Consider the following 13,982-nt stretch of genomic DNA (forward strand, 5'->3'; position numbering starts at 1 on the left):
TAGTTTGCCATTGCTTTCCTCACTGGGTCAGAAAGTACTATTGCAGCATGACTGACCTTATGAGCAGCAAATTTCGTAACACTCAGATGCACTAGGCGTGCTCTGAATGTCATTACTCAGCACTACCCATACCCCAGCAGCTTCCATATTGTCACAGCCATGGATGTTGACTGGGACTTCGGATGAAGCTACACTTTACTCTGGCCTGTGCCAAGAGATGGATGCAAAAGTACTGTATCCATCAAGAAAAGACAGCAGGCAGCAAACTTAGATAATATGACAAAAAGGGAATGAGGGGCATAATATGGTTGTTAATGAGGATTCATAAAAATTAGGTATATAGACGAAAGAGAGATAATGTTTACTATGTTTCAAAAAAACAGGTTTGGCACATTTTATATTACTTACGTGGACTATAGTTAAATAATTAATTTACCGTCGTATAAAAGACTGTTTAAGGACAAAGGAAGCAAGAGAGAGAAATTTATGGATGAGAAGGATATGAGGAAAACTGATAAGGAAACCCAGTCGTATACAAACGATTATGAAGTTGTGGAACAGAGAGTAGGTGCACTCGGAATTAATAGAAACATTATTCAGCATTGGTAAGGGACTGTGGAGAAGTGTGGTTGAAATGGTACATGCAGCTCAGCTTCATTGGGGGTGTGCCTGAAAAGAGCTGCACAACCTTGGGATGAGGACACGAGTTTAGTTTACCTGAAGGAAGAAAAATAATTGATACTTGCTAGTTAGTAACAGAATTGTACCAAACGCAATCTAGCCAATGACACTTTGTTGAAGTCTAGAGCAATTAGATACGCGGACTATAGTTATATACCGGTAATTAATATACCATCGTAGTCTAATGTCTGCATGTTTTTTGACAGTTAATACTAATAGATTCATTTTAGGTGTTGGACGTTGTGTGGAGGGACTGAGAGGGACTACTGTGGTGACTTTCACTTTGTGGGGGAGGGGTTACTTTGCCGGGGTATCCGATAGACCTCTATAGCATGCACGAGAAGTTTAATTTTTTTATAATAATGTTCCTAACACTCCTTTCAGGCCATGTTCAGTTCCTAAATCTCTTACATGTGCTGAATTGTTGTTGATGATATTTTTCTGACACTTTCTTATTTATTTGTCCTTCTACTGCATGTTTTTCAGCAATGCTATATAATATTAAATTTTTGTAAACTTCATATATCAAAACATAAGGAAAGATTCTCCCCCTATTCTGTTATATCCGAGATTATGGGAGATGGATATTACCTTATATGAAATGGAGCAAGGGTTTTACTTTACTTACTTTACAACTTTACAATGGGGCCTAAAATGTTACTGTAATTTTCAGTGGATCAGTTTTTTTAATCAAGAGATCATTCGTATTAAGAACATCATTTAAAAAATCTCTTAGCAGATTAATTATTTAAAACTGAATATTACAGAGACAATATACTTCACAGAATCAATGCAGGGCTAGTTGCACTCTTTTGGTCAACTGGACATTATCAGTGAGAAAATGCTTTCTAGATTTACATTATGTGAAAGTATGCAGAAAAATGTAAAGTAAATTCACTGCCGGATGAAGTATTATTTCTGTTGGAATATCAACCAAGTAAGCAAGCTTGCAGTTTTAAGTGACTTTTGATGTAATAATAGCCTCGTGTCCTCCAGTTTTACGTGGAATTCGAAAAACAAGGACTTGACTTTCCGTATTGTGGGAATGTAATAGCAGAATGCAATATAGGCCTACATCCCACTGCATGTTGTACCCATTATTCTCAGCCCAACCTTAGAATATTCGATACAACCACCTGGTAAAAGCAGCTGCATCATGAGAATTGAGGAGGTGATAATCAGAAGTAAATAATAATAATAATAATAACAATAATAATAATAATAATAATAATAATAATAATAATAATAATAATAACAACAACCGTTAGTGCCTTTACGTTCCACTAACTGCCTTTAAGGTTTTCAGAGATGGCGAGGTGCCGGAATTTTTTTCCATCAGGAGTTCTTTTACATCCCAGTAAATCTACCCAACATATACGGTGATAAAAAAAGTGAACATTTGAGAGAATTGTGGTGCGAAGAAATGGGAAAAATTTCTTTCGCAAAATGCAATGACATGTGGGCAATAAATGGCCGTAAAATGATCGAAACAGCATTCGAGAGGATATAGCAGCTTGTCCAAAATCACCAGCGACAAAATGCTTATCGGGAGCATCTCAAAGTTACGGTGGCCGAGCGTCCCGTCGTCAGGCGAATTTCGCGCAAATATACTGCCCCAGTGGTGGACAATTCTCAAACCTGTACTAACTAGATACTGTATTTCGAAAATACCGATCACGCAATACGTATTCTACTCAGAACTTGCGGTCGTAACCCCGACACAACCCCGTTCGAATTTTTTAAATAATACCAAGTAATTACATTTTGCAGGCGAATAAGTCATTGCATCAGGATTACAAACCGCATACTGAAACACACACTTTAAAATAAAAATGCATGTGTTACTTTGTTCAGGGCACTCATTGTGTAGAATTTATTGTGCATATCCATGAATTGGTTTTGCATTAACTTTTACATGCATATTTGAGTAATTTTAATGATATTTTATATACGAGTGGAATATATTCAAACATATAGAACATGCTTTCAAACATTAAAGCTGCTTTCTGAAACAATGTAACAGCTACAATGACGACCGGTATTACCAGATATTAGAGTCCAAATTCCCATAACATTGCTAACATTTCCCTCATCTGCCTGATTTTTTCTATAACTCTGACATTTTTTTATCCTATTATCAAACAAAATTTCACATTATTAAATGCATTAAAAGGAGTGATATGACAGGCACCAGATGAAACGAACAGAAACAGTAATTGCTAAAATATATCTAGTACATTTGAAAGTCACTTTTGCTGGTGGGAAGCTGTTATACAAAACTTCAGTATCTGCAGCCGTGTTACAGACGATCACCTTCAAGCTGTCAGAGACACTTGGGCAGAAAGGAAGCCATTATTGGGTAAACAGATATTGGTGAAGCTAACAATCCATTAACTGGTCGGCGAATTCGGAAATTAATACGGGAGCAAAACTTCCACACTTGGACTTTATACAGTTGAAGAGGGAAAGGCGTTTAAGTACGTGCCAAACACTTAAGCAAACGTCTAGATAAGTAACCGGAAAGGATTGTCGAACTCTGAATGGGCAAATGCTCTTAAAATGTCGTGCAACATCTCGGCGGTTCAAGCAGTTCATGGCAGATGTCCTGCCGTATTCTCGACTGTGGTGAGAATGAAACGCTTGGCTGTATGTTAGGATACTGCTGCAAAGGAGAATTGCAAAGGAAGACCAGTTATCACAGAGTGAGAGCAACCTTAACATCTGCACTGAAAGATTTAAACTGGACAGTACAGTATAAGTGATGATTTAAAATAGTCGCTGAACCTTTTAAAATGTCCACTACAATATTTTCCAGTGCCGTGTGCTGGATAAGAAGTTCACTGTATCTCTTAGACGGGGTCAAACAGAAGAACAGATATTGTTGCCATCGACCAGCAGAATTGGACAGCTGTTATTCTTGATCCAAGCATTTGATTTGAAAGAGACTTATCCCAGGCCAAGAAAGCTGACCAGGAAAAGAAGAGCATTTATGAATAATGAATCCCATGTCTGAGTGAGACGCAAAACATTCGCCCAGAAAGCTGGTCCGTGATGGGTCTGTTATTCGAAAGCAGAAGCAGTGTATCCAAGCATATGCGGGAAATTCTGAAGAAAGCTTGGAATCCAGCACACGGCACTGGAAAATATTGTAGTGGGCATTTTAAAAGGTTCAGCGACTATTTTAAATCATCACTTATACTACAATTATACTCGTTTAGTGGTTTCTTCTGTAACGTTCCAGACGTCACAGTGTAATTATGTTAATTTTATTATGTGTAATTAATTCAGGAATTTAACGTCATTATATTTATCTTGGTATGTAATTTTATTATAATTCATGTTTAATCATTTGCTCACTATCATTTCATTACTTTTTAACTACGACTTGTAAACGAGGGCTGAATATCCTAATATTAACTTAGATTCTTGCGACATTCGTTTAAATTTAACTTGCAGTAGATTTTCCTCTATCTTGCCACATCACCGAGGAAGAAGGAAGGACAAATTTAGACATCAAATTCTGGGAAAAGCGAGCACGTGTTCAAGCGTTGTAACGACAGCTATTGTATTTCGACCAGAATAATTCAAACTGATCACCGCCTATATTTTCAAAGGAGCGTCATGTTGCCATGGATACTGAGTGAAAGGGCTAATAGAAGAACAGTTGATATCTTGGTTGGGACCCATCAACTCTAATATCTGGAGTGGGGAGAGACGTGTCAACTGATTGGACCACGTGTAGCGACCTGTAATTAGAGCCAGAAAAGGTTATAAAAGGGCGTGTTGGAGCTCTTGGCATCATTAATCTTCTTGGATCTTCTTCTATCTTGTATTTCGCTTTAGGTCTGATAACTTGTGTTATGGTTGTTGTACCATAGTGGACTAGTGTGATAGTTTATCACTTCTACATTCATTACTTCGTTACCACGACGTGGTACTTAGGAATTTCTGAATGATGGGCGTATAGCCACTCTCATCAGAAAGTACGAACAGCTCTGTATTAGACCAGTTTATACCAGTCTAAGACAATAGGTAGTATTAAACTAGATAGAAATGAAACTTCAGTGCACATTTTCAGTAAAGTTGGAAGGATTATTAATTGAGTATCCTCTCCACATAACCCAAGGAGGTTTTTCTAACTATGACTTAGGGCTCATCTCCAATATATGGGATAGAGCATAACAGGGAGTGATAGTTTCAAAGCCATCATCCAATTATGGTTGAGGCAATTTGCAAGGCAGGAATGGTACTTAGCTGCAGATGAAGATATCTCAAAGACGACCGGTGATGTCCCAGCTACAAGGATGGAAGTTTTCCAAGGACCAACAGAACAAGACTACATGGTGAGCAAGCGAGTTAAAAATATTGCAAGTTTTCGCGAAGTAGAGTCATTCAACTTTCTGTTAAATTCATTTCCTATTTTAAATTCAGTTCTCGTTAAACCGTCGTCATTTATATTCAATATAATAAATAGTATTTTCCTAGTTTACTTTAATCAATCTGCCTTAATTAGCCTTTTGATTTCTAATTCTCCTGCTTAATGATTAGTGCACTATCACCCCATCCCTGTGATAAGAGTCCGTTCAAGCTTGATTATAAATTTTTATCTTTAAGTCATCAACTTAAAGATTGGCGCCCTTAGCTTGCATGGTTGCATTTCTCGTTCAATTATTGTTCTCCAAGGGGGGAAGTCACACTTCTTTCCAACATTTCTCAGATTTTCTGTTACCATCATCTAAATTGTAAACATTCAGAACCCCTGTGGTCATTTATGGTTTGTGAATATATTCTCCTGGCGTCGCGAAGCGAACTCTATCAAATATTGATACTCCTTGATCGGTTTTAAGAATAACAAACAAAAGTTACTTCAGTTTACCCCAGATACTTTTAGGGTCGCTGGAGCTACCCAGGCGCATTCTAGTTTTGGCCAGGGGTTTTTACAATCATATTTTGAATTAAACAAGAACACTGGACTGGAGAAACGTTTACTTTCGTGGAGGTAAATGTCTTGTTTCCTCGTGCAATTTTCAATATTTTCTTCATCAGTCGATAGACCTAACTAGATTTTAAGCCGTTAATGGAAGTTTTGTAATTTATTTATTTCATTTAATATCTCTACTGCTCCAACTAAGGACATCGTATCTGCATAAAGTAAAATGTTGAGCAGAGCAGTTTAAAATTTCGAAAATTTCAAACAAATCAGAGCTTATTTCGATGTTAACGATTATGGGTTCCATGGAATGCATTTACTGCCTAGTTTATTTTTCCCCAAGAAGGGTGGTTTATTGTATTAAATGACCCATTTACATGTAGTTACGATATTACTGAACTGGAAGAACATCGTATATGATTACGTTACGATGTTCTTCATTGGAGATGTGTGAACAACTAATTGCATAAGTCAAGTTACGATGTTGTTGTTTGGACAGTTTAATTCAATAATGACTATAATGACCACCTTTTTCAAAGTTAATTTTTTTACTCCTTAACATGAGTTAAAAGGAAGAATTGACAGATCTTAACACTCTTGATACTGTTGTCTGTGAACAACACATCGTTGGAGTTGACATGTTTTTCAGAAGAAATTACCTTTTCAATTTTTTTGTTGTTTGGAAAATCAAAATATAAAAACCAAATTGAATGAACTGTGAGTATTTGTAAGTCTTTGTTAGTCACTAATTGTGTCTGATTCAGTTGGTTTGGCTACAGCAGTTTTCAGATTTTTGTAGAAATGATCATACATATCCGGAATGAGACTATGTGCACAAAAAGGCAGCAGGTTCTTCATTTCTGGAGCTACTGGCAACTTCCCTTATAAGCATTACCAAATTCCAAAGTGATTCAAGTCTTACTCGTCGTTTCTGGCTAAACTTCCACATTTCTACAGTAATTGAAGGTTTGAGCTCTTGCTGGTGGAAACTACCTTTATGACATATGAACGTGACTGGTCCCGCTGAACAAATGAATATACACTTACCTTGTAACGGAGTTGAATAAGCAGCCATGTTACTCACTAAATCAATCATTTATTTGCCCCTTGAATACATTTTGGAATGGGTAAATGGCTACGCACAATAATCACTATAACATTTTAGTCGGCGTTTTACATTGCACTGGTAACATTCCCGCCTGTACTTCGTCTCGACTTGAGAGACGGGAAGTGTCTCTCCCCACTGCTAAAATGAGTATCTAATGTAATCAACTGATGATCTCTCAGGTTACAAAGGAGTGGGGATGGAAACTTGGAACATCTCAACGCGCCAATGCTGACAGATGCGCAAAATCAGTGTCATTCTCACTATGCAGTGTTGAGTGAAAGAGCTGAATACTCCCCGTAAGATGATCGTAACTTCACTTTGCTAAAATTGTTATAGACAACACACCATTTATGAACATCCTATCTTGAATTATGATGTTCCTAATTGAAACAAATTCAATAATAACAGTTGCAATGTTCTTAAAATACTGGGTTAACAAAAAATATATTGAGAACCAGGGTGGAATCATTTAGTTGATAGAGCTAATTTTTTTAGTACAGGATAAGCAAATAATCTCTAAATTACAAAATTATCAGTTACGGAATTCTTATTTGGAGGGGGTAGATCTAATCATACGTACACTTGCATTTCTGTTACACGCTAACTGCAGTTTTTCAATTAAAATTCACCCGGCTGTAAGTTTTAGCGTTTGAGCAAACACGCGATACGAATACTGTAGTACACAAAATTAAAGAACGGCTCTCATTTTAAGATAGCAGTTGTCTAACCATATAAAGAAACAGTAAAATGTTTTATGTTACTCGAGCGCGGTGATATTTAAATTTCAGACGTTTTACAGACATTTTAATTATTGTACGCCGGGCTGAGTGGCTCAGACGGTTGAGGCGCTGGTCTTCTGACCCCAACTTGGTAGGTTCGATCCTGGCTCAGTCCGGTGGTATTTGAAGGTGCTCAAATATGACAGTCTCGTGTGGGTAGATTTACTTGCATGTAAAAGAACTCCTGCGGGACTAAATTCCGGCACGTCGGCGTCACCGAAAATCGTAAAAGTAGTTAGTGGGACGTAAAGCAAATAACATTATTAATTCTTTTCCACGATTACACAACCACGTCAATTTTTCCCTCGTCAGTATGAAGTTTCCTTCTTCTTCTTCTTCCTCTTATCATTCGTTTTGGCTTGTCACACTAACACATCAAAGATTTTCGGCGATGGAAGGATGAAAAAGGTCTTCTATTAAGAAGTTAACGTCTGTGGCCGTAATTAAGATACAACCTCAGCATTTGTCTAGTGTGAAAGTGGAAAACCACGGAGAAACATCTCGAAGGTTGCCGACGGTGAAATTCGAACTCACTATCTCCCGAATGCACGCTCACAGCTACGCGACTCTAACCGCACGGCCAACTCGCTCGGTTTGCCATTCGTTTTATCCAAAATGCTGCTTTAACGTAGTGGGATTGGAAAGAGCAAAGATTAACTGGGGTACAACCTTAGCAGTTACCGTTTGTGAAAATAGGAGACCATGGAAAACCATCTTCAAGGCTCCCAGTGGTAGGGTTCGAGCCTACTATCTCCCGAACTTAAGCTTACAGGTACACCATGCGTATCGCGTCCCCGAAATAGAACTAAAATATTTCTGATCATAATTGTTCCACCTCATCGAAAGGCATTTGTCGAAAATATATAACGTATATAGACATACATAGTATTACTGGTCTCATTTATGTAGATTACTATCATTTTAATATCGTATCTGAATACACATTCTGCCATGATTTGCTGCTTGAAAAGTACGACGCACATAGACAACCAACCAATCAGGAGTGAAATCAAAGAACTTGACAGCTGATTACATGAGAGAAGGGGGTTGAAATTCTCTAATCTATTGCACGAGAAGCCTGTCTGGTCTCCCTTCTGACAGGACACCCTATCCTGTCCTTTAAATCGATGACCTCATTATATTTCCATCAGCATTATGTCTTACCAACAGGTACTTTGCCGGAAGTTTCCTTGGTGAAACTCGCTTTAAGAATCTACCCGAGAACAATGTGTAGATTATCTAAAGATTAGCTGATTAAGAAAATGATGAATAAAGCAATCCATACTTTGTTACCATTGATGATATAGGGTTTTTGTGCTTAAGCCAAGAAAATAAGGTGAAATTCTTTACGTACATCCATACTTTATTAAGTATGCCAGATAGGAAGTCGTATTAGAAAAGGGCAGGACAGGTATAGTAGGAAAATAATGATACATTTTCAGTATATTTATCAAAACAAACAAAAAACACACACACACAATTTCTTCTTCTTCTTCTTCTTCCTCCTCTTCTTCTTCTTCTTCTTCTTCTGTGGAGCACATGTTGATTTGGCTCTGTTTTACAGTCCGATACCCATCCTGACACCGACCCTATATGGAGGGATGTAATCATTATTGCTTGTGGCTGTGGTGATGAGTAGTGTAGTGTGTTGTCGGAATATGAAGAGGGAAGTGTTAGAACAAACACAAAACCCATCCTTGAGCGAGAAGAAATAATCAAACGCGACTAAAATCCCCGTCCCGGCCGGGAATAGAACCCGGGACACTTTGAACCGAAAGCCTCAACGCTGACCATTTAACCAAGATGTCGGACTCTGACTCACTCTCTCTCTCTCTCTCTCTCTTTCTCTCTCTCTCTCTCTCTCTCATTAATAAAGTTGTAGGGGGTCCGCTGTCTGTAATGTCATTTATTTCGTCATATTTTGATATAATTATCCGTTTTGGGTCAACTCAAGATCGTATCAATAGTGTTTAGCTTTCGTGTCTGTTTGTTTGTTCCGCCGTCACGGGTAAACGGCTGAATCTCGACCAAACTTCATATTTCGAGTCTACTCATTCAGGAGCAGGTTTCGATTTGCATATCATTTAAAAATCACTCAATAGACTGGGAGTTCATAGGAAGACAAGAACAGTATTTTGTTTTCAATGTTCACTTGCAGTATTGATTATATCTCGACCAAACTTCATATTTAGAGTCTACTCATCCAGAGACAGGTTACAGACGATACAGAGGATTGACCACAATCCAATCCACCTCCAGCAGGAATTCACCAGGCTTCGGCACCCCGAAGAGGACCCCGACCTCGAGGACCAACGTATCATCTCCGACGAAGACGCAGCAGAGGACGAGCAACCTTTGAACTGGCGGGGTCTCGTCCCTGCTACATACGGCAAAGCCTTGCCAATACCCGACAACCAGAAGGTTTTTCGTCTTGCGCAAGCCCTGCGATCGCTAGTTCCGGCCTCTTCAACTGGGCGCGACCAGCACGAGGCACTCAGAATGTTATAGGCCATTAGTTTCTGGCCTCGTATGGACATGAGCCAGCATCAGTACTTTTATACCAGAGCATCCCTTCTTTACTGTGCTTTAACGAAAGGGTGGAATTATGCGATCCAATTGGACACAGCCACTGGTGACGATCTTCTGTCTCTGCCTCCTGGATTTCAATTTCAACAGCCCACCCGGGCGCCCGCGGTCAGCCGCGGCATGTCTCGACATGGCAGGGGCCGCGGCGCTCGCGGAGCCCGGGTGGGAGCAGCGAGTGGTGCCACATAGAACAGATCTGAAACCGGTATCTGCTCCGCTTCTCCAGGATCCGCGCCAGTCTTCAAGGATGCCGACGTATGGACTCTTTATTTGCACATTGTTATTTGTGATAGGCTTCTCCGGGCTAGTGTTCTTTGTTTCTAAATGTCTTTCTCACTATTAATTCTTTGTATATATTTGCGCCCACCACGGGCACCATGTATTGCATTCTTTCTTAATAAAGCACTTGAGGGGCTTCCCCGGCTGGAGGGGCCGAGGGGATTGTCTATGACAGGCGGTCTCCTCGTTCTTTCCCTCGGGAGAGACTGCTTGCCGTTCCTCCTCGGCCGCCTCGGCTGTCGCCAGTGCTATTTATTGCACACGCGCCCCTGGGTTTCCTATATAAGCCCAGGGGTCCGCGGCCTGGCGAGCAGTCAGTCGGTGGTCAGGGAGGACAGTGCATATTGCCCCCATTTTTCCCGAGCTAAGCCCAGCCATCGAGCGATGAGTCCCAAGGTGGACCGTTCGATCGTTGGCTATCACTTTCTAGAGGCATTTAAGGGTTGTAAGGATTGATGACCAAGCAGGATAAAAAGAAATATTAAAACAACACTCTGACATTTATTCACATAAGCAATTAAACAACAAAATATCCTTGCTAATATTTTTAACATAACAGAGCTTTCATAATATCGGGTTTCTTCCTCGATCTAGAGTGACTCGTGTTCATATCTCCAGCTCTACTGTGCTGTAAATGAAACCAAAGAAGTAATTAGGCCACTTGCCTTTTTAAACCAAACATTTGACTGAAAGAACTAAATAAACATGTGTTCAAAGTTTCACCAATTTAAAGTTGCCTCAACACGTGGCATTTACTATGTACACAACTGAATTAGTCATTTACAATATTTAATAATGGTTAATGACGCTAACATGAACTTCAGTAGCAAAGAAAAACTGTTTCCAAAATTCTTAAAATTAATTAATTATTATCTCGATTATTATTATTATTATTATCATTCAGTTAACCTGTTTCATTGTAACACGATCGTGTTCTTGTCAATTCTCCACCGCATCATTTATCTAATGTTCATCATTAATATTTCAGAGTAATGATTTTTGATCACTTATTAATGACTTATTTTTACAATGTTTTAAAGCAATCATGCGGCTGACAAAATTTCTACCTTTAATCTTTGCATTTCATTTCTATTCAAATTAATCTTAAAGTATTTCAGATTTTTAGAAATTTACATTACCAACGTGTGAGATAGTTAAATAAATTTTGTTACAAATCGAGTGCCTTTACAAAGTAACGAGATGATCTTTCCTTTTAAATCTCGCAAAAAAAAATTCCTTCCTAGTCTTCCTTGACTTAATTTAATTAAACTTTCCCTTAAGGGCATGAAATTATTTCTTAAGGCAACACACAACGATGAATGTGATCCGCGTCACGGCGAGTGCGCGACCAGATCAAAATTAAATGAAATAAACATGGCACAAGAGAAATATACACATTTACACACACATTCACACTAGGGAAACACGTTTTATGTACACTATTTACAACGAATCCTGACATGGCAATTTTAGTTATGATTTTTATCAATGGTCGGGACGCGTAATGTCTCGCAAAATAATTCGTGTACAGAAATTCTCTTACATTAATGGTGGCTAGTGATCGAAGTCATGAGTATCACTTGATAGAAATACATTTCACATATCAGCGCAAGTTCATCTAATTCATGAGATTATAATGGAAGATTCTAGTAAAATCCATAAGCACTACCATCATGTGGGCTACAGGTTGAATTTACCGCAAGCGTGAGCCTTACTCGCATTATTTTTACTTCCTACCTGTGAAATACACTCACAAACACGTGCTCCTCTAATTATAATCTATCTTGCGCTCCAAATACACAAGAATAAATCAATATCACCACTAATTCATCATTTACTCAATTATGCAACAAATATCCCTCAGGATAGGCCATATTCCAGACCCTTCATGAACAGAGCACATTCTATCTCACATTTAGGAATTCTACAGTAGTTTTATGGCTCACGAGCGTTTACTTCTGTTTTACCCGATCTTTAATCAATATTATTATTATTTAAGTGATTATTACATCTACTGATTCTCCTGGAATGTCGTAAAATTAGATGACTTCATCATAAAAAAAAACAGCAAGTGATTTTAAAAGACACTAGGTTCGACCCTATTCACTCAAAATGTACACGCAACTTTTCCGTCCGGTAACTTTCAATATTACAAATAAAGTAGATTTATCGTGTGGTCAGTGATTATTAAACTTAAGCTCCTTAAGCATGGGAAGTCAGTCAAAGACAACCTACATGTCTACTCTAATAGATTTCAAAAATCTCATTCACACGTACCTAGTCTACCATGACACCTTAAGAAGTAGGAAAATGAAATATTTTTAACTACAGCAAACTGATAGATCTACGACTTAAGAAGAAAGATCTCTAGTTGTACAGAAGATAGGACAGATAAATTAAATTAAAAAGGTACTCAAGTTTTTGTAGAGTTCGATTCCCGTCGACAGTCAGTTATTTCAGCATACTCCGGCCAGTCTTCTTCCAATTACCAGAGACGCCTTACATTTTTACAGCTCCATGGAGGCTCTGCGATGGATGTCCCTCGATGAAATGATGTTGGTAGTTGCGGAGTTCTTCATCTTGAGATCTTCAATTCCAAGACGTCTTCGTTGATTGCTGGTCACAAGCTGTAACTGAGATGACAAAATTAAGTATTTTGAACAGGCACACGCAGAATATAAACAGCTCGTCTACACTGTCACACTTAACTTGGCTCCTAGGTTTTTTTTATTCCACAGAATTCACTAATTATCAGACTAAATTCTGGTAGAACGGGCGTCGACTCGTCTTGAAATTTCTCCTTCCACGTGGTCCGATGATGTGATGTCTCACGCAGCGAACAAGCATTAAGAAGAGCGTAAAGCGAAGAGCATTAAGCATTAAGAAGAGAGCGATTCACTCGAAGCAAGGCCTTATATAATAATTAGCCCAGGGAGGCGTGTTCTTCAGCGAGTACGGTAATTGGCTGATGATCACCTTTAATTTGCGCAGACTATTCCAGAAACAGGCTGAGTCGCGCGTGCGAAGGTAGTCACGTGGTTAGCTATAACCTTGACACAGTCCTGCCGGTGACGTATCGCACCCCTCCGAACGACAAAAAAAACTCGTTCACGGCTCGCCACAAGTTCCCAAGTGATGTGTTGCGGCTTCAAGCAGACAATAAAATCTTTGCTTTCCACTTGTTAGAATATTCATAAAATCGCCAATTTTCACGGGGACATCTCTCCCTTGGTTGGAATATAATTTCGTTGTAGATGAAATTATTACATAACAGTGTCCATTACTATTGTTCCGGAAAATTGGTTGTTGAATCACCTGGTAGTAACTTAGTTGAGCTCGCGATAGGTGTGAGACTCGGAGTTCCTCGTTCCGCTCCTGGCATCCAGTAGCCTAGTCTCTCCATACAGGGTGTTTCTCAAGTTTTATTTCCATCTTCAGTAACTTATTTTTCCCTTTTAACAGATGATTACACGGTGTCAGCTAGTGGTGTAGGTGTTCGGTAGAGTCTATGCGTCGACCTGTACCACGATCCATTCTTGAAATTTAGTGATTTTGCCTTCAGGATTCAGGCTATCTCCTCTTACTGGAGATGGAGTTTTTTTTTTTTGTCAGCACCTTG

The 13,982-nt window shown here is 38.9% G+C and overlaps 1 protein-coding gene across 2 annotated transcripts in view; it reads left to right on the forward strand.

Annotated features, from left to right (window-relative positions):
* The window catches only part of LOC136867159 (leucine-rich repeat-containing protein 15), a 56,294-nt gene that overhangs the window by 14,251 nt on the left and 28,061 nt on the right, over positions 1-13,982 (forward strand). The window contains exon 1 of one of the 2 annotated variants that reach the window (XM_068227040.1): positions 10,160-10,339. The exons of the other annotated variant lie outside the window; for it this stretch is intronic. The gene's annotated coding sequence lies outside the window, so the exon portion shown is untranslated. Of the gene's footprint in view, positions 1-10,159; positions 10,340-13,982 lie in introns of those variants that run through there. 2 annotated transcript variants of the gene reach the window in all.

This window comes from Anabrus simplex, chromosome 3 (assembly GCF_040414725.1).
Source record: "Anabrus simplex isolate iqAnaSimp1 chromosome 3, ASM4041472v1, whole genome shotgun sequence".
NCBI classification, from domain to species: Eukaryota; Metazoa; Arthropoda; class Insecta; order Orthoptera; family Tettigoniidae; genus Anabrus; species Anabrus simplex.